This window comes from Amblyraja radiata, unplaced genomic scaffold (assembly GCF_010909765.2).
Source record: "Amblyraja radiata isolate CabotCenter1 unplaced genomic scaffold, sAmbRad1.1.pri S148, whole genome shotgun sequence".
NCBI lineage: Eukaryota > Metazoa > Chordata > Chondrichthyes > Rajiformes > Rajidae > Amblyraja > Amblyraja radiata.
Genome location: NW_022630134.1, coordinates 65,089 through 85,661, shown reverse-complemented (window position 1 = coordinate 85,661; position 20,573 = coordinate 65,089). Strand labels below are relative to the sequence as shown.

The window sequence follows — 20,573 nt, the reverse complement described above, 5'->3', positions numbered from 1 at the left end:
GGACATACTGGAGACGGCAGCCGTTTTCTGCGGGTCAGGCTTCAGACCCGAGGCAGTGAAAACGTGACCCACGTACGTGACCTCCGGGACGCGGAAACGGCACTTCTTGGGGTTGAGCTTGAGGTTTATATCACGAGCCCGGTCCAGGACTTGACGAAGGTGGAGGTCATGCTCGGCCACGTCCTTCCCGTAGACCAGTATGTCGTCCACGATTATGGCACACGGCAGACCGGCAAACAGCTGCTCCATGGTCCGCTGGAACACCTCGCTGGCGGAGTTGATCCCGAATGGCATACGGAGGAAGCGGAACCGTCCAAAAGGCGTGCTGAAGGTGGTCAGGTAGGAGGATCGCTCGTCCAGCGGTATCTGCCAGAACGAGCTCTTGGCGTCGAGGACCGAAAAGACAGTGGCCGGACCGACCTGTGCAGCGACGTCCTCTACAGTTCGCATAGGGTAGTGCGGGCGTTTGATCGCCAGGTTCAGGTCCTTGGGGTTGATACAAATGCGAATTTCACTTTTGTCCTTTTTCGCGGCAACGACCATGGTGGAGACCCACCGGGTGGGATCGCTCACCTCTTTGAGGATGCCCCAGGTGACCATGTCACGCAACGTTGATTCCACCTTGTCCTTCATGGCGAAGGAGACGCGGTGCGGCGGGCGGATCACAGGTTCGACATCGGGGTCGACGACAATCTTGTAGCAGCTGGGCAGCTTGCCCAGCTTGTCGTCGAAATGGTCGGGGTATTCACGCAGGGGGTCCATGAGGGTCCGCACCTGGCGGATATCACGGTGGAAGGTGACCAGGCCGAGGTCTTGACATGCCTGGGCACCCAGCAAGGTAACGTTGTCAGAGTCTAGCAGGTAGAAAGTGAGGGGCCGAGAGGCCTGCAGGATCTTGCAGTGCAGGGTTGCCTTTCCCACGGGAACGAGAACCCCTCCCCCGTAGGCATGTAGGCGGGAGTTGTCAATAGTCACTTTCTCATCGGTTCTAATCTTTTTGAAAAGGCTTATTGACATTACATTTGTAACTGCCCCCATGTCTAGTTTCGCGGAGAAGGTCGAACCATTAACAGTAACTCTGACCGAAGGGTCCGCTATCAGGGCATGTGCATCTAAGAGCGCAAAAATGCTGGCCTCCCCCTGGGAGGAACTGGTATCAGACAAAGGGAGTTCGTCAGGCTGGTGCTGGGAACCAAACTCGCTATCAGCCTGTGCAATGTTGTTTAACATTCTCCGTGGAGCGGGTACTGGCTTGCCCTTGGAGCGGCAAGCTGCAGAGAAATGGTTTAACTTCCTGCAAAAATTACATGTCTTTCCCAAAGCCGGGCACACATTAAACTGGTGGGAGGAAAAGTTGCAGTTGGGGCAACGCCGTGGGCTGCCGATGCCGGGGGCAGGGGAGACCTGTTGCCGTGGCGGGCCAGTGTACCGCCGGCGGGCAGCAGCACTGGCAAAGTTAATGTCATGACCGGCAGGCGACGATGCCGAGGCGACAGCCTCAGCCATGCGGGCGGCGTGTAGAGCCTCGTCTAAGGACAGGTCGGGCTTCCGCAGAAGTTCAGCCCTAAGCTTGTAATCTAAAAGGCCATACACAAGAATATCCCTGGTCACTTGGTCTGGTGTGAGAGCGTCCAGGCGACAACGTCTGGCCATGTGTCGCAACGCGGCGATGTAGTTGTCAACGGACTCATCAATGATCTGACGCCGATTGAACAATTTGAACCGCTCTAGAATACAGTTAGTGGGGATGTCGCACATCGCGGTGAACTTAGCCATAAGACATACCGGGTCTCGTGCATCTTCACCTGCAGCATAGACAAACGACTCGGATCGTTCCAGGGCAGCTGGGCCGGCTATGTTGAGGAGGAGAGACGCCCGCATCTCGGCAGTGGCTGCGGGATGGGCAATCGTCACGTAGTGCTGAAAGTCGCGTCTAAAGACATACCAACGGTGGGCAATGTCCGAGTCGAAGACAAGAGGATCTGGTTTGCGGCACGAGGTAGCCATGGCACGGGAGATAGAAAAGGAATGGGTAACTGGGTCAAAAAAATAAAAACAGGAAAACAGGAGGCGCAGAGTCACGATTGTGACACCATGTAAAGAGCTTCAATAACGCACTGTTGTCTTTACTACGTTTATTAGTAATACACAAACAATACTGCACTAGCTGTACGTGGTCCGTCACACGAGCTAGAGAGCGATCAAGGGGTGGGGAGGTTACATTTATGCTTGTGATATAGGGAGTGGTTAGTAGTGGTGAGGTCACTATGTTAAAGGCACATCTACACCGATGACACATTACTATATCTCTCCTATCCAGAAGCCTCTGTTCTTCCCTTGTTAGATTTTATTAAATCATTTGGCAAGCTTTCTGGATACACAGTCAACTGGAGTAAGAGCAAGTTTATGCCTTTATCAGACAATATAGATTCAGATTTTCTTGAGGCTCTACCATTTAAGATAGTATATGACCATTTTACATATCTAGGACTCAAAATACCCCTAAACCCCAAACATATTCAAACTTAACTACGCTGATATGATTACAAAGTTAAAACTGAACATAGAGAAATGGAGAATTTTACCCTTGTCTATAGTGGGGCGTATTAACGCTATCAAGATGGTGTCTCTTCCTAGATTCTTATATTTATTCCAAAATCTACCAATTTTTCTTACTTCATCATTTAAAAAAAAAACTGGACTCCATTATCCTTCCATTCATTTGGGGCTATAAAGCCCACCGTATATCAAAGGCGCATCTTCAAAAGCCAAAAAATGAGGGAGGCATGGGCCTTCCTATATTTAGGCACTACTATTGGGCAGCCAATGCTAGAGCTCTGATTTACTGGCAATGGGGATTCCCAGATGAACCTTTGATTAATAATAATAATGCCCCTTTGTGGCTAAACATTGAAAACACAGTAGTGAGAAATTCCTCCCTCTGTACTTTGCTTTTTTCCAAAACAGAATCCCCACATAAGTTGGTTGATGAGAACTTTATTTTAAGAAATTCTATTCGAATTTTAAATCAGATAAGAAGTTTCAGTACATTGTCAAATGTCTCTATTTACACCCCCATATCTCACAACCACTCCTTTTTGCCATCACAGACGGGTGGGGTGTTTGCTGTCTGGAGGGACAAGGGCCTTGTGACCCTCAGAGATCTATATATTGACAAAAAGTTTGCTTCGCTTAACCATATAACCATATAACAATTACAGCACGGAAACAGGCCATCTCGACCCTTCTAGTCCATGCCGAACACGTATTCTCCCCTAGTCCCATACACCTGCGTTCAGACCATAACCCTCCATTCCTTTCCCGTCCATATAACTATCCAATTTATTTTTAAATGATAAAAACGAACCTGCCTCCACCACCTTCACTGGAAGCTCATTCCACACAGCCACCACTCTCTGAGTAAAGAAGTTCCCCCTCATGTTACCCCTAAACTTCTGTCCCTTAATTCTCGTCATGTCCCCTTGTTTGAATCTTCCCTACTCTCAGTAAGAAAAGCTTATCCACGTCAACTCTGTCTATCCCTCTCATCATTTTAAAGACCTCTATCAAGTCCCCCCCTTAACCTTCTGCGCTCCAAAGAATAAAGCCATAACTTGTTCAACCTTTCTCTGTAACTTAGTTGCTGAAACCCAGGCAACATTCTAGTAAATCTCCTCTGTACTCTCTCTATTTTGTTGACATCCTTCCTATAATTAGGCGACCAAAATTGTACACCATACTCCAAAATTGGCCTCACCAATGCCTTGTACAATTTTAACATTACATCCCAACTTCTATACTCAATGCTCTGATTTATAAAGGCCAGCACACCAAAAGCTTTCTTTACCACCCTATCTACATGAGATTCCACTTTCAGGGAACTGTGCACAGTTATTCCCAGATCCCTCTGTTCACCTGCATTCTTCAATTCCCTACCATTTACCATGTACGTCCTATTTTGATTTGTCCTGCCAAGATGTAGCACCTCACACTTATCAGCATTAAACTCCATCTGCCATCTTTCAGCCCACTCTTCCAACTGGCATAAATCTCTCTGTAGACTTTGAAAATCTACTTCATTATCCACAACCCCACCTATCTTAGTATCATCTGCATACTTACTAATCCAATTTACCACACCATCATCCAGATCATTGATGTACATGACAAACAACAGTGGACCCAACACAGATCCCTGTGGCACCCCACTAGTCGCTGGCCTCCAACCTGACAAACAACCATCCACCATTACTCTCTGGCATCCCCATTCAGCCACTGTTGAATCCATCTTGCTACTCCACCATTAATACCCAACCATTGAACCTTCTTAACCAACCTTCCATGAGGAACCTTGTCAAAGGCCTTACTGAAGTCCATATATACAACATCCACTGCTTTACCCTCATCAATTTCCCGAGTAACCTCTTCAAAAAATTCAAGAATATTAGTCAAACCAGGCACAAATCCATGTTGACTGTTCATAATCAGACCCTGTTTATCCAGATGCTTATATATATTATCTCTAAGTATCCTTTCCATTAATTTGCCCACCACTGACGTCAAACTGACGTTTAATCAGCTGAAATCAAAATTTAACCTTTCCAACTCTCATTTTTTTCGCTATCTCCAAATTAGGCACTACGTTAAAGATCAAATTCCAAATTTTCAAACCATGCCTGACAGTTGCCCACTCTATGAGCTCCTGCAGCTTCCTCCAGACTCCAAACATCTAATATCTCGCTTTGTGAGTCTATTCACCACCTCTGTATCCACTACCCATCTGAAAAAAGCCTGGTCTACTGAGCTGAATTTCGAGGTGTCTGACGACATTTGGAATGAAGGTCTGACCAGAATCCAAACTTGTTCGATCAATGTCAGGTATAAACTGATCCAGTTTAAAGTCATCCACAGACTCCATTACTCAAAGACCAAATGACATCGAATCTACCCAGCTATTTCTCCATTATGTGACAGATGCAAAAGTGCAGATGGTTCTTTAACACATATTTTCTGGCTCTGTCCTCATATACAAATTGAATTGAATTGAATTGAATTGAATTGAATTGATTGAATTGAATCCTTTATTTGTCATTCAGACCTTTCGGTCTGAACGAAATGTTGTTGCCTGCAGCCATACATGTAATAATAACAACACACAATAAACACAAATTAACATCCACCACAGTGCGTTCACCAAACACCTCCTCATTGTGATGGAGGCAAAAGACTTAGAGTTACTGTCTCTTCCCTCCTCTTCTCCCTCTGCGCCGAGGCGATACCCCACCGGGCGATGGTAAGTCAGTCCCGCGGTTCAAGCTCCGCGGCCGAAGCTGTGGTCGAAGCTGCCGCCCTCCAGTCCAGCGGACGCAGCTGTTGCAACGGGTGCTCCGGAAAACAGGCATCAACCTGTGACCTGCGAGCTCCCGACATTGTCATCCACTGGCCCGCGGCCGAGCCCCGGATCCAGGTCGCCGCCGCCAGAACGCCGCCTCAGCCACCGGAGCACCGTCTCCGCCCCGCACCGGGCCGCCCACACGGCAACGGCAACGTCTCAGCCCCGCACCAGGCTGCCCCCACGGGAGCACCTTCCAGCCGGGAGCCGGTCCGCCCCATCGGGAGCGCCTTCCAGCCGGTAGCCAGGCCACCCACACGGCAGCGTCTCAGCCCCGCACCGGGCTGCCCCCACGGGAGCGCCTTCCAACCGGTAGCTGTGCCGCCCGCACGGGAGTGTCTCAGCCCCGCGCCGTCCGCCCTCACAGGAGCGCCGAGTCGTGCCGCTGCCCGAACGCCGCCGCAGCTCGAAGACGGCCAGCCTCGCGTTGGTGAGTCCTGGCTGGTTCTACCTCCGGACCCTCGAGGTCGGTCGCAGGTTGGAGGCCGCCAGCTCCGCCATTAGGCCTCAGCGCAGACGGGGGAAGAGAAGGGGGATACGACAAAAAAGTCGCATTCCCCCGAAGGAAGAGACAGAAAGCCCTGTTTCACCCTCCCCCCACACACATAACACCACCTAATAACCAAAAAAATTACTAAACTAGACAAAAAAAACAACACAAAAAAGTAAAAACAGACAGACTGCAGGCGAGCCGCAGCCGTATCACAGCGCCGCCACTTCCGGAAGATACTGGTCTGAAATATTTAAGTGGTTTTCTGGGGTCTATGGAAAAGATATTCTCCCTGATCCAGAACTGGCACTTTTTGGATGCTCAGAGACTGCTTTGTACTTCACGTCTGAAGAACAACAAGCACTGATGCTTGGTATGGTGGCAGCCAAGAAAATGATCCTAACAGACTGGAAATCATCCACACTCCCCTGCTTCGAAAAATGGCTCAATGAAATGATAATAATCATACAGATGGAAAGGATACTTTTCTACAACTTCAAGGTACCAAACAACTTTTTAAGTGTTTGGGGACCATTTATCAACCATCTCAAAGACCAATAATTTCATAATTTCATATTATCTGCAGTGATGTAGTCCTGTGACCTTTACTTCTGCTCTTGCAATGCATGACTGTGTAGCACCATGTGGATTGTACCAATACTGTTATGTCTGGCGGTTTTTTTTTTTTTTTCTTTTCCTGTTTTTTTTTGTTTTTTTTTTTTTTTGTTTTTTGTTTTTTTGCTTTATTTTCTTTCTCTTTTTTTGTTTTGTTCTATTTGGTTAAAAAGTGGTATAAAATAATAAAAATATTAAAAACAACAATTAACCCTAAATATCATAATAGTATTATTTCTGATCACTCCCTGTTAACTTTTTTAAATTAAAAGTAGAAGGAATGATGGATAAAAAAGCATTTTGGAGATTTAACCCCCAAATTCTAAACAAGCCACAAGGTAGTATATATTTGAAACAAAAGATGAAAATTTTCTTCGAGACTAACGATAGAACAGGTGTTTCACTTTCGTTATTATGGGAAACTTTCAAGGCATTTATCAGAGGAGTCATAATTTCATATCAAGCCTTCCAAAATAAAAAGAATAATATAGAACAATTGCAGTTAGAACAAGAAATTAAACAATTAGACCTAGATAATGCCAAAGACCCAATCATAGACAAACACAATAAGATAACTTTATTGAAATTTAAATTAAATTAAATCTTATCGGCAAGAGTAATAAGATTATTTCAAATTACAAAACAGGAAAACTTTGAATTTGGCGATAAACCACATAAACTTTTAGCACGTCAGCTGAAAACACGAGAAAAGGAAAATAGAATTACAAAAATTAAATCAGATAAGGGTGAATTATTAACATTACCTAAAGTAATTAATAAAAGATTTACTCAATTTTATCAAAATTTATATACATCTAAAACCGTAGCAGATAACATTAAAATTACAAATTTCTTAGATAAGTGAAACCTTCCAAAACTTACGTTGTTGGAACAAGAGGAGTTAGGAGCTCAGATTACACTTAAAGAAATAGAGGAAACAATAAACTCGCTGAAAAATGGTAAAACACCAGGACCAGATGGTTTTAGTAATGAATTCTACAAAAAATTCTACGAGATAATATCTCCGCGCCTACAAAATCTATATACTCATGCCTTTAAAGAAAATACACTACCAGAAACATTAGCTGAATCAACGATCACACTTATACCAAAAAAAGATAAAGATCTAGAAGAACCAGGTTCATATAGAGCGATAGCACTCTTAAACACAGATCAGAAAACACTAGCAAAAACGTTTTGAGTAAATACATTAGTAAATTAATAAATTCGGATCAAACCTAAAAGATACTCGGCCAATAATTTGAGACGCTTGTTTAATATAATGTATTCACAAAAAACTGAAGAAGAAGATGTATCAATTATTTCATTGGACGCAGAAAAAACATTTGATCAAGTAGAATGGCAATATATGTACAAAGTATTACAAAAATTTAACATGGGAGAGGATTTTATCTCATGGATAAAATTATTATATGACAAGCCGACATCCAGAATACTGACTAACAATATGTTATCTTTAAAATTTCATTTATAATGGGGCAACAGACAGGGGTGTGCATTATCAAGTTCAAGTTCAAGTGAGTTTATTGCCATGTGTCCTTGTATAGGACAATAAAATTATTGCTTTGCTTCAGCACACAGAACATAGTAGGCATTTACTACAAAACAGATAAATGTGTCCATATGCCATAATATAAATATATACACACATGAATAAATAAACTGATAAAGTGCAAATAACAGAAAATGGGTTATTAATAATCAAAATTTTGTCCAAGCCAGGTTTAATAGCCTGATGGCTGTGGGGAAGTAGCTATTCCTGAACCTGGTTGTTGCAGTCTTCAGGCTCCTGTACCTTCTACCTGAAGGTAGCAGGGAGATGAGTGTGTGGCCAGGATGGTGTGGGTCTTTGATGATACTGCCAGCCTTTTTGAGGCAGCAACTGCGATAAATCCCCTCGATGGAAGGAAGGTCAGAGCCGATGATGGACTGGTCAGCATGCTCTCTACTGTGCACCTGTAGAAGTTAGAGAGAGTCTTCCTTGACAAACCGACTCTCCGTAATCTTCTCAGGAAGTAGAGGCGCTGATGAGCTTTCTTGATAATTGCATTAGTGTTCTCGGACCAGGAAAGATCTTCAGAGATGTGCACGCCCAGGAATTTGAAGCTCTTGACCCTTTCAAACATATAAATGGGGCTGTGGGTGCCCCTCCTACTCCTTCCAAAGTCCACAATCAGTTCCTTGGTTTTGCTGGTGTTCAGGGCCAGGTTATTGCGCTGGCACCATATGGACAGTTGCTTGATCTCTCTTTTATACTCTGACTCATCCCCATCAGTGATACGCCCCACAACAGTGGTGTCGTCAGCGAACTTGATGATGGAGTTCACACTGTGACTGGCTACGCAGTCATGAGTATAGAGTGAGTACAGCAGGGGGCTGAGCACGCAGCCTTGAGGTGCTCCCGTGCTGATTGTTATCGAGGCTGACACATTACCACCAATACGAACAGACTGTGGTCTGTGAATGAGGAAGTCGAGGATCCAATTGCAGAGGGATGCGCAGCGACCCAGTTCTGCGAGTTTGGTAACCAGCTTGGAGGGGATGATTGTATTAAATGCCAAGCTGTAATCGATGACATATGAGTTTTTGTTGTCCAAGTGGTCCAGAGCGGAACCCCTGCTATTTGCCCTGGTGATAGAGCCTCTAGCAGAAAGTATAAGAAACCATCTGAATATTCGGGGATATAATACCAAAGACTCAAATAATAAAATTTCACTATACGCAGACGACGTATTATTATACATTACAAACTCGCAACTCAGTATACCAAATATACAAAATTTAATAGAGGAATTTGGCTCCTTTTCAGGATACAGAATAAATTGGAATAAAAGTGAAATTATGACGTTAAAACCCCAAGATTCGACACACCTGTTAAAATTTCCATTTAAAATTGCAACAGAAAAATTTAAGTATTTGGGTATCCAAATTACTAGAAAATATAAATCACTATTTAATGCAAATTTTATGCCTTTACTGACTAAATTAAATGCGTCGATTAATTCTGGAAAACCTTACCGATGTCTTTAATAGGTAGAATAAATGCTATAAAAATGATTTTTCTACCACAAATATTATATGTATTTCAATCAATACCAATATACTTACCAAAAAATGTCTTAAAAAAATTACTCCAATATTACAAACTTCATATGGGACTACAAATTGCACAGAATTCAAAGAAAACACCTGTGTAAACCTAAAGAATTAGGGGGACTGACACTTCTGAACTTTTTATACTACTACTTGGCAGTACATATTAAAAATATAATTTTTGGTTGGACAGTTCTGCCCAACAGGCAGAATGGATAAGAATGGTGAAAGAGGACTGTTCTCCTTTTAATATAGGGGCGATCCTCTTCTCCCTGATAAAATTAAACAGCACAATATACAAGAAGAACCCAATTATCCAGAATACAATTTGAATTTGGAAACAAATAAAACTAACTTTGAAATTACGAAACTTATCGCTTTTATCTCCAATAGTAAATAATCCCTCATTTAAACCATCTTTCACTGACAAAACGTATACCTATTGGGAAAGATTAGGAATTAAAAGGATTGGAGACTTGTATAAAATGGGATATTTTTTATAATTTCAACAATTACAATTAAAATACAACTTGAAAAATAACCAATACTTGAAATACCTTCAAATTAGAGACTATTTCAAAAAACATATACAAGGATATCAAAGTCTAACTAGAGTTATTAGATGAAGCAATGAATATTAAGGCAGATTCATGCAATTTAATATCATACGTATATAATATAATTTTAAATATAGGATCACCATCGACAGGGGCAATCAGAGCAGATTTGGAACGAGAACTACAGATAGAAATTTCGAAAGAAACATGGGAAAAACACCTGATAGATATATACATAAATGTTCGATTACTGCAAAACATACTTTAAAAGCAATTTAAAACTTTACATAGATTATACTACTCGAAAACAAGATTGAATAACATCTATCCAAATATCTCTCCCATCTGTGATAAATGCTTATCTGAGAATACCACTATAACACACTCTTTTGTCTCCTGTATAAAACTTTACACATTTTGGAATGTAATTTTTGAAATTTTTACAAAACTATTTGATAGAAGACTTGAACCTTACACAGAAATGATTGTCTTTGGATCAATGGAAGATGGGAATAAGCTAAATACGTTTTAAAAATCTCTACTTAATCATGGTTTAATAACGGAAAAAAACTTATACTTAAATTTTGGAAAAATGCGCCAACACCAACGCTCAAAATGTGGATTTCAAATATGTCGGAAACGGCATATCTGGAAGAAATGCGACTCCTTCTAGCAGGTAAAGCAGACCAATTCTTATTGATTTGGTCTCCTTTTATCGACTTCTTACAAGCATATGGTGCAACACAACCATAGAAATAAAATGTTTCAGAATCAGGTGACGAGTGGCCTGGAACATAAAATAGGTATATATAGTTTTCAATCTCCTTTTTTTTTCTTTTTTTTTCTTTTCTCTTTTTCGTCTCTTTCGCTTTCTACTTCTTCCTCTTTCTTCTGTCGGCCTATCTTTCCATCTCATACACCACTTATGCCAATCTCCTCTTTTCTACTCTTTTCTTCCTTATTCCTGTTTTATTATTTAAAAATAAAATAAGAAAAAAGTCCGATTAAAGATAGTCCGCGGATCACCAATGAGGTAGATGGGAGGTCAGGACCGCTCTCTAGTTGGTGAGAGGACGGTTCAGTTATCTGATAACAGCTGGGAAGAAACTGTCCCTGAATCTGGAGGTGTGTTTTCTCATTTCTGTACCTCTTGCCTGATGGGAGAGGTGAGAAGAGGGAGTGACCGGGCTGAGACTAGTCCTTGATGATGCTGCTGGCCTTGCCGAGGCAGCGTGAAGTGTAGATACTGATCTAGGAATACAGGCATCAAATTGCTTGATTATGGTGTCATAGGTACATAAGGTAGTAAAGAAGGACTTTGATAGATTTGCCTTCATCAGTCAGGGTACTGAGTATTGAAGGTGGACACAAAATGCTGGAGTAACTCAGGCAGCATCTCTGGAGAGAAGGAATGGGTGACGTTTCGGGCCAAGACCCTTCAGCAGACTGAGAGTCAGGGAAACGAGAGATATCGATGGTGATGTAGAGAGATAGAGAATGAATGAATGAAAGATGTGCAAAAAAGTAACGATGATCAATCAATCAATCAATCAATCAATCAATCAATCAACCTTTATTGTCATCTTGCAAAGCAACAATTGTACAGTGCAAAATGAGAAGACGTTTCCCAGGGAATAACGGAGCATCGCACATAAAAAAACTTAAACATTTCACACATAATAACAGTAAAAACAATCCAGTCCCTGATGAAAGTATAAATAGTTAAAAGCAGGTAAAACAGCAACATTAAAATACAGTAAAAACAGTCATTAAAATGTCCAGGGCAGCTGATTCAAGTGGCCAGTGCCAGAGTTATTAAATTGTCAGTGCATGTTGATAACGTTTTATAACTTGGTCTGAGTATATCTTGCTCAATTTATATTTCAGTACTGCAATTTTATTGTGTTTTATCATGGATGGTGCTGCTGCATTTTCTATGTCTAATTGCCTTATTTCCATTTCCAATTTCTGTTGTTTGGCCCTATTCTCTTTGTTAAGAAATGATTGAGAAGAGATTAATGCTCCTCGCACAAATGCTTTAAATGTTTCCCAAAGAAGGGAAGCAGAGATTTCAGGGCTATCATTAGCCTCAAAAAACAGATTAATATGTTTTTTGAGGTATTCATTACATAACTTTTCTTTTAAGATTTGGGGATTAAGTCTCCATTGTGACTGTGTCTCTACCATTCCGTTTAGTTTAATCATAAATGTTAGTGGAGCATGGCCTGAGATTATGATATTATGATATTGCGAGTTATAGGTAAATGGGATAAGTTTTGAGTCTACTAAAAAATAATCTATCCTTGAGTAGGTTTTATGTACTGGTGAGTAAAATGAATATTCTCGACCCGAATATTCTCCAAACATCCTTAATGTCGGTAGTATTAATATATGAGTTTAGAAATTCACTTGATTGGGATTTTAGTTCTCTTTGAGTTGATGATCTATCCAAATAAGCATCCAATGTACAATTTAAGTCTCCACCGATTATTAAGTTTTGTTGTGTACATTCCGGGATATTGTTAAGTATTCTCTTAAAAAACAGGGGGCTATCAAAATTTGGTCCATACACATTAAGGAGAGTCACCTTTTTTGAGTATAACTCCCCTATTATTACAATATATCTGCCTTCAATATCTTCTATCGTTGATATATGTTTAAAGGGTATACCTTTACGAATTAATATTGCAACCCCTCTAGATTTATGTGAGAATGAGGAGTGGTACGCTTTAGCAATCCATTTTGCTTTCAATCTATGTTGTGCTTCCTTTTTCAGGTGTGTCTCCTGGAGAAATATTATATCTGTTTACAATGATTTTAAATGAGCTAACACTTTGCCTCTCTTAATAGGTTCATTAATTCCCTTAACATTACAACTACAGAATTTAATTCCTTCACCCCCAATTTTCCTATTCACATCTTGCATCTTGTGATTAGAGTGGTTAGAGCAGATGGCTCAGCACACTCAACCTTACCTTATACTCGAACATCAGGTAGATGAATTTTAAGTCTTGTCTGTTTTCCATCTGAACATATCTCCCTAAATAAAATATGTAATTCCATTCCAAATACAAAATATAATATATTATAAGGTAGAAGAGGTAGTAAAAAATTGTATTAGTAATGTGTAAAAGGTTGAAAAAGAAAAAAACTACAGCTAAAATTAGTGCAGTTAGTGATAGCCACCCTAATGTGGCTAAGCATCTAAGGACTTCCGTAGCTTTTGGTAAAAAAAAAATTGTTACTAGCTCTGTACTTTCCTTAAAAGAAAAATTTCAACTTCAGTGCAAGCTATTTATGGGGGGGAAGAAATAATGGTTATATTCCATTAATGATATAATTATTAGTCTCAAATTGAAATGTTAGTCTCGTATAACATAAACATTTGTCAAAGAATACTCAAAATCAAAAATATCGGAGAGAGAACCACTATACATTTTTAATTATAGAATACCTGGATCGCACTTTACTTATATTTCATACTTTTAGATAATTCTTAGTTGATCCAGTTAGCAATAATTAGTATTAATTAGTATTCATGATTATTAATAGTTGTTAGAAATTAGTACTAAAATGTAAATATTATATATCAGTAGCAAGATATTTGCCCAATTCTTGTTGCAGATTTTCGGCAGCTCTTAAATATAATAGTTTAGAGTTTAGAGTTCCATATCTTCTCTGCGGGATAACAATATCCAGGTAAGTGTTGAGTGTCGAATATTATTCAATCTTCGGTCTTATCCTCGATACTCTTGGCGAATTCAAGTGCTTCTGTGTGCTTGATGAAGAAGTGTTCCTTCTTCTTGTAGGTAACTCTTAATGTAGCGGGGTATAACAGTCCGTATCTCAAATTTTTTATGTTCTTCAGTATTCTTCTTGTTTCTGTAAACAGCGCTCTCTTCTTGGCAACTTCCACAGGATAATCTCTAAATATACTAATCTTATCTCTTTCAAATACGAGATTTCTGCTTTGGACAATTTTCTTCATCATATCATCCAAAACATGTTCATATTGCACCTTCACTATCAGTTGTCTTGGAGGGGCGCCCTCCCTTGGGCGACGTCTCGATACTCTGTGTGCTCGGGCAAGTAATGGTGCTTGATCCAGGTTCCAGACTTTTCCCAGTAGCTCTGCAGCAAATTCACGGGGGTCACGACTCCCCTCTCTGTCTTCCTGGACGCCCACGATTCTTAAATTCTGACGCCTCTGTCGTCCCTCCAAGTCAGTACATTTTTCGGTTATTTGATGCAATAACTTTGATAGGCGTTTGTTCTCGGCGATAAGTTTTTTTGTAGTTTCGGTGCTTGTCTCAGCAATTTCCTCTAGTTCCTTTACAATCTCTTGGTGTTGATTTAATGTCTGGAGGATGGGTTCCAATTTAGAATCAAATCTAGATTCCATCGAATTCAGTTTATCATTTACTTCTTCAATATTTTGAGTCAGATTTTCTTCTATATTTGATTTCCAGTCTTCCAGAACTTCATGTACAGTATCTGTAACCTCTTCTTTAATTTGTTCTTTAATTTCATTTTAAAAAGATTTCAGCTCTTCCTTGAAGTTCTGTTTAAGATTTTTTAGTTCTTCCATTAACTTAGAGATTTCCTGTGCATGAAATGTTTTTAATTCTTCTATTTCAGTCTTTTTCTTCTTTGAGATATCTTCTTGGGATGCTGTTAAAACTGAGGCCGAGGCTTCAGTTGGGCCTACCTCTTTAGCCCTGCCGGTTTTTCTCGCCTTGGGAGGGGGAGTATGCTGTATCGACATACTGCCGGTGTCGCGCGCCTGATGACGCCACAAACTTACTGCAAAACAATCGGTGCCGTTTTCAGCAGGTAGGACCTGTCTTTTTCCCCTGTTTTTAGCGGTTTTTTCCCGGAGCTAGTTGGCGCGAGTCTCTCCTACTCCATAGCGCCACCGGAAGTCAACATACAAAACAATTAAATTTTGAATTTGGTGATAAACCACAAAAACTATTAGCGCGACAACTTCGTAAACTGGACGGGGAAAAAACAATTTACAAAATTAGAACAGACAAGGGAGAAACACTAACACTGCCTAAAGATATTAATTATAGATTTTTACAATACTATCAAAAATTGTACTCATCTAAAATGACAGAACAATCAGCAGGAATGGAAACATTTCTACAGAAATGTAATCTTGTGGGTTTAGATCAGAAAGAGAGAGAATCACTAGGTGCTGAAATTACGATAAAAGACATCGAAGAGTCAATTAAATCTTTAAAAAACGGAAAGGCTGCAGGTCCTGATGGTCTAAGTTCTGAATTTTATAAAAAAAATTATGATCTGGTTTCTCCACACCTACAGACACTGTACAAATACGCTTACTCAACAGAAACTCCCAGAAACTCTAAATGAATCTACAATCATACTCATACCAAAAACGGATAAGGATCTTGAAGACCCAGGTTCATATAGAGCAATAGCCCTTTTAAATACTGATCAGAAAATATTAACTCAAATTCTATCTCATAGATTGAGCTTAGTGATTAACAAATTAATACACCCCGACCAAACAGGTTTTATTCCAAAACGTTATTCATTTTATAATCTGAGAAGACTATTCAATATTATATACTCCAATAGAATTCCTAATGCAGATCTAGCAATTATTTCATTAGATGCTGAAAAAGCATTTGACCAGGTAGAATGGCCATATTTATTTTCGGTGATGGAAAAATTTCAATTGGGAGAGAAGTACTGTACATGGGTTAAATTGTTATACTCTAATCCAACAGCTGGAATATTAACAAACCAAATGTTATCAACTAAATTTAACCTCTCTAGAGGTTGTAGACAAGGATGTTCACTATCCCCACTATTATTTGTACTTGCACTCGAACCCTTAGCAGAAAGCGTTAGAACCCATACAGGAATATACGGATATAACACTAGAGAAACAAGGAATAAAATTTCCTTATATGCAGATGATGTACTAATATATATTACAAAGTTAGAAACTAGTATTCCAAATCTATTAAATTTAATAACTCAATTTGGTCAGTTCTCAAGATATAGAATTAATTGGAATAAAAGTGAAATCATGCCAATAACAAAACTCAATCTGCATACATTACAACAATCCCCTTTTAAAATAGTTAAAGATAAATTTAAATACTTAGTAATCTATGTAACTAAGACATATACCTCTTTATTTAAACTAAATTTCCCACCCTTACTGAATAAACTACACAAGAATATTCAATACTGGAAAACACTTCCCATTTCAATGCTTGGTAGAATTAATGCTATAAAAATGATCTTCTTACCGCAACTACTGTACCTATTTCAATTAATCCCGATATATATCCCAAAAACTTTTTTCAAAAAAGTCGACTCCATTGTTACAAGTTTTATCTGGGATTATAAGAATCATAGAATAAGTAAAAAACATTTACGTAAGTCAAAGATAAATGGAGGTTTGGCTTTGCCAAATTTCTTGTTTTATTTTTGGGCAGTCCATATTAAAAAGATGAATTTCTGGCTGGAAGAAATGGATGAACAACCAGATTGGTTAAGGATGGAAAAGGAAGACTGTTTACCTTTTGAAATTGGACCGATCATATTTGCTACCACAAAACTGCACAAAAAACCTATAAGGAAAACCCCATAATACATAGTGGAATACGAATTTGGAAACAATTAAAAAAGTTTTAAAATTGAATAATATACCACTATGCCTTCCCATTGTAAATAATCCCTTATTCAAACCATCCTTTTTGGATAAGGGTTTCACACAATGGAAACATTATGGAATTAAAAAGATTGGACATCTTTATGGGAAAGGCACATCTTTCATTTCAGGAGTTACAACAGAAACATGGACTGCAATCAAATAATTTCTTCAGGTATCTACAAATTAGAGATTATGTTAAATCTAACACACAAGTCTACAGGACTAGGGAACCAGAAATCCTTGATGAATGTTTGAACAAGCATCCTAACACTGAAAAATTAATAGCTTATATTTATAACACCCTCCTAAACAATGAGGTACCACCGACGGAACCATATAGACACACATGGGAAAATGAATTAGGTCATCCTATAACGAAAGATTTGTGGGACGAAAGTTTACAACATATACATCAATGTTCGTTAAATGCCAGACATGCTTTAATAAAATTTAAAGTCTTACATAGATTACACTACTCTAAAATTAAACTAAATAGAATATTCCCACAAATCTCTCCTATTTGTGATAAATGTCTACATCTAGATGCTAATTTAACACATACGTTTGCAAATTGTATAAAAATTAAAAATTTCTGGACTGATATTTTTGAAATAATTTCAGAAGTTATTAATACAAAACTGGATCCAAACTCAAAATTAATAATACTTGGAATATCAGAGCAAAGTTTAACACTCACAACAAGCCAAAGAAATTTCCTCGACTACAGTATAATAACTGGGAAAAAATTAATATTAAAATTTTGGAAAGGCCCTACGACCCCCACAATTAAAATGTGGATTGTGGAAATGTCGGAGACCCTATATCTAGAAAGAATTAGACTTGTCTTAATGGGCAAACAAGAACTTTTTGATAAAATATGGGCTCCATTCATTAATTATCTGACGGGATAGATTGGCCCAGCACGAAAACCCAACTGAAACTTGAACTCAGGATTAGATGAAAAGTCATACTTTATAATCTACGAACCTATCTCCAATGACGTATTATAAGTAATCCATTCCACCTTTTTAGTTTTTTTTGATATTTGTAACTCTTTTTTCTCTCTTTCTCTCTTTTTCTATATAAAAAAAACACTAGAAGCAGAAGTAATCGACAATTGAAAATTTTAATAATGTATGACTGATGTATATGAAAAGATTTTTTACTATAATATGTAACTATACTTTATAATATGTCTACTTCTAATAAAAATATTATTTAAAAAAAATAAAAATTGTCAGTGCAAAGCAGCAGAATCAGGTGGAGTGACTGTTTAGTAGCCTCACAGTCTGTGGCAAGAAGCTAGTTAAGGCTTTGATGCTACGGTATCTCTTGCCTGATGGCAGGAGATCCAGATGTGTGTGGAGGGGGTGCAGTCTGTCCTTAGCAATTCTCAGAGGTTTTTTTCAGACAGCGGCTCTGGAACAGTTCTTGTACCGAGGGTAGGGAGATGCCAATGATCCTATCTGCTCCCCTCACTACCCTCTGCAGAGCCTTCCTGTCCGAGCAGTTGCAGTTGGAGTACCACGTGTTCATGCAGTACGTGAGTACAGACTCCACCGTGCCCCAGTAGAAAATCCTGAGGATGTTGGTGGGGAGTGAGGCCTGTTTGAGTTTCCTCAGGTAGTGCAATCGCTGATGGGCCCGTTTGACAATCCCAGTGTTGTTCCTGGACCAGGTGAGACTGTCTGTAATTTGCATTCTGAGGAACTTTATGCTCTCCACTCTCTCCACCGTGGTGCCACTGATGTTGAGGGGTGTGTGTTTTGGCTGCGACCTCCTGAAGTTGACAATCATCTCCTTTGTTTTGTCGAAGATAAAGGAAACAGGTCATTGTTAGCTGTTTGCTAGGTATTGAAGTTGGGACGTTATGTTAAATTTGTACAAGTCGATGTGGAGGCTGCAATTTGAGTATTGTATTCAATTTGGGACATCCTGTTATCGAAAGGAAATAGTGCAGAGAAGATTCACAAGGATGTTGCCAGGACTCGAGGGCCTGAGCTATAGGGAGAGGCTGGATAGGCTAGGACTTTATTCTTTGGAGCGCAGGAGGCTGAGGGGTGATCTTATAGCAGTGTATAAAATCATGATGGGAATTGAAGTGTGAATCCACAGAGTCCTTTACCCAGGGGTGGGGAATAAAGAACCAGACGACATCGGTTAAGGTGAGAGGGGAAAGATGCAAGAAGGTCCTGAGAGCCAACCTTGTCCACTCAGAGGGTGGTGGGTATGCGGAACGAGCTGCCAGAGGAGGTAGTGAAACACGGTGGCGCTGCAGTAGAGTTACTGCCATACAGCGCCAGGTACCCGGGTTCGATTCTGACCATGGATCCTGTCTGTACGGAGTTTGCATGTTCTCCATGTACCCATGGTTTTATCCGGGTGCTCCGGTTCTCTCCCGCATTCCAAGGAAGTTTGTAGTTAAATTGGCTTCTGTAAATTGTCCCTAGTGTGTGGGATAGGACTAGTGTACGGGTAATCGTTGGTCGGCACGGACACGGTGGGCAGAAGGGCCTGTTCCCACATTATTATGGTGTTTACAGAGTACTATGTTTGCATGTGTTACAAGGAACTGCAGATGCTGGTTTACGCCAAAGATAGACACAAGGTGCTGGAGTAATTCAGCGGGTCAGGCAGCATCCCTGGAGAGAAGGAATGGGTGACGTTTAAGATGGGTCTCGACCTGAAATGTCACTGATTCCTTTCCTCCAGAGATGCTGCCTGTCCCCTGAGTTTTTTCCAGCTTTTTGTAAAGTTTACTTTAGGTTAGATAAACTCCGGAAACATGCCCGTTGGCCCTCTGAGTCCGCGCCGACCAGCAATCCCTGCACACTAACACTATCCCACACACACATTAGGGACAATTTAAACATACACCAAGCCAATTCACCCACAAACCTGTACGTCTTTGGAGTGTGGGAGGAAACCAAATATCTCGGAGAAAATCCACGCGGTAACGGGAAGAACATACAAAGTCCATACAGACAGTACCTGTAGTCTATGTTTACACGTGTGTTCTATGTTTACACACGTGTTGTATGTTTACAGATGTGTTCTATGTTTACACGTGTGTTCTATGTTTACATGCGTGTTCTATATTTACACGTGTGTTCTATGTTTACACATGTGTTCTACATTTACACATGTTATATGTTTACATGTGTGCTCCATGTTAACACGTGTGTTCTATGTTTACACGTGTGTTCTATGTTTACACATGTTCTGTGTTTACACGTGTGTTCCGTGTTAACACATGTGTTCTATGTTTACACATGTGTTCTATGTTTACACATGTGTTCTATGGTTACACATGTGTTCTAAGTTTACACATGTGTTCTATGTTAACACGTGTTCTATGTTTATACATGTGTTCCATGTTTACACATGTTCTATGTTTACACATGTGTTCTATGTTAACATGTGTCTATGTTTATACATGTGTTCTATGTTTACACATGTTCTATGTCTACACATGTTCTATGTCTACACGTCGTCTATGTTTACACATGTTCTATGTTTACACATGTTGTGTGTTTACACAAGTGTTCTATGTTTACACATGTTCTATGTTTACACAAGTGTTCTATGTTTACACGTGTTCTATGTTTACACACATGTTCTATGTTTACACACGTGTTCTATGTTTACACATGTGTTCTATGTTTACACATGTGCTGTGCTGTTGCAAGTAAGAATGTCATTGTTCCG

The 20,573-nt window shown here is 39.9% G+C and overlaps 1 long non-coding RNA gene across 1 annotated transcript; it reads right to left on the bottom strand.

The window, feature by feature from the left end:
* Window positions 1-3,154: 3,154 nt before the first annotated feature.
* Window positions 3,155-5,027, bottom strand: LOC116969292. The gene is made up of 3 exons (XR_004410716.1): window positions 4,570-5,027; window positions 3,624-3,627; window positions 3,155-3,186 (listed from the first exon to the last, which is right to left on the bottom strand). It is a non-coding gene; the product is annotated as an uncharacterized LOC116969292 (long non-coding RNA).
* Window positions 5,028-20,573: the final 15,546 nt, after the last annotated feature.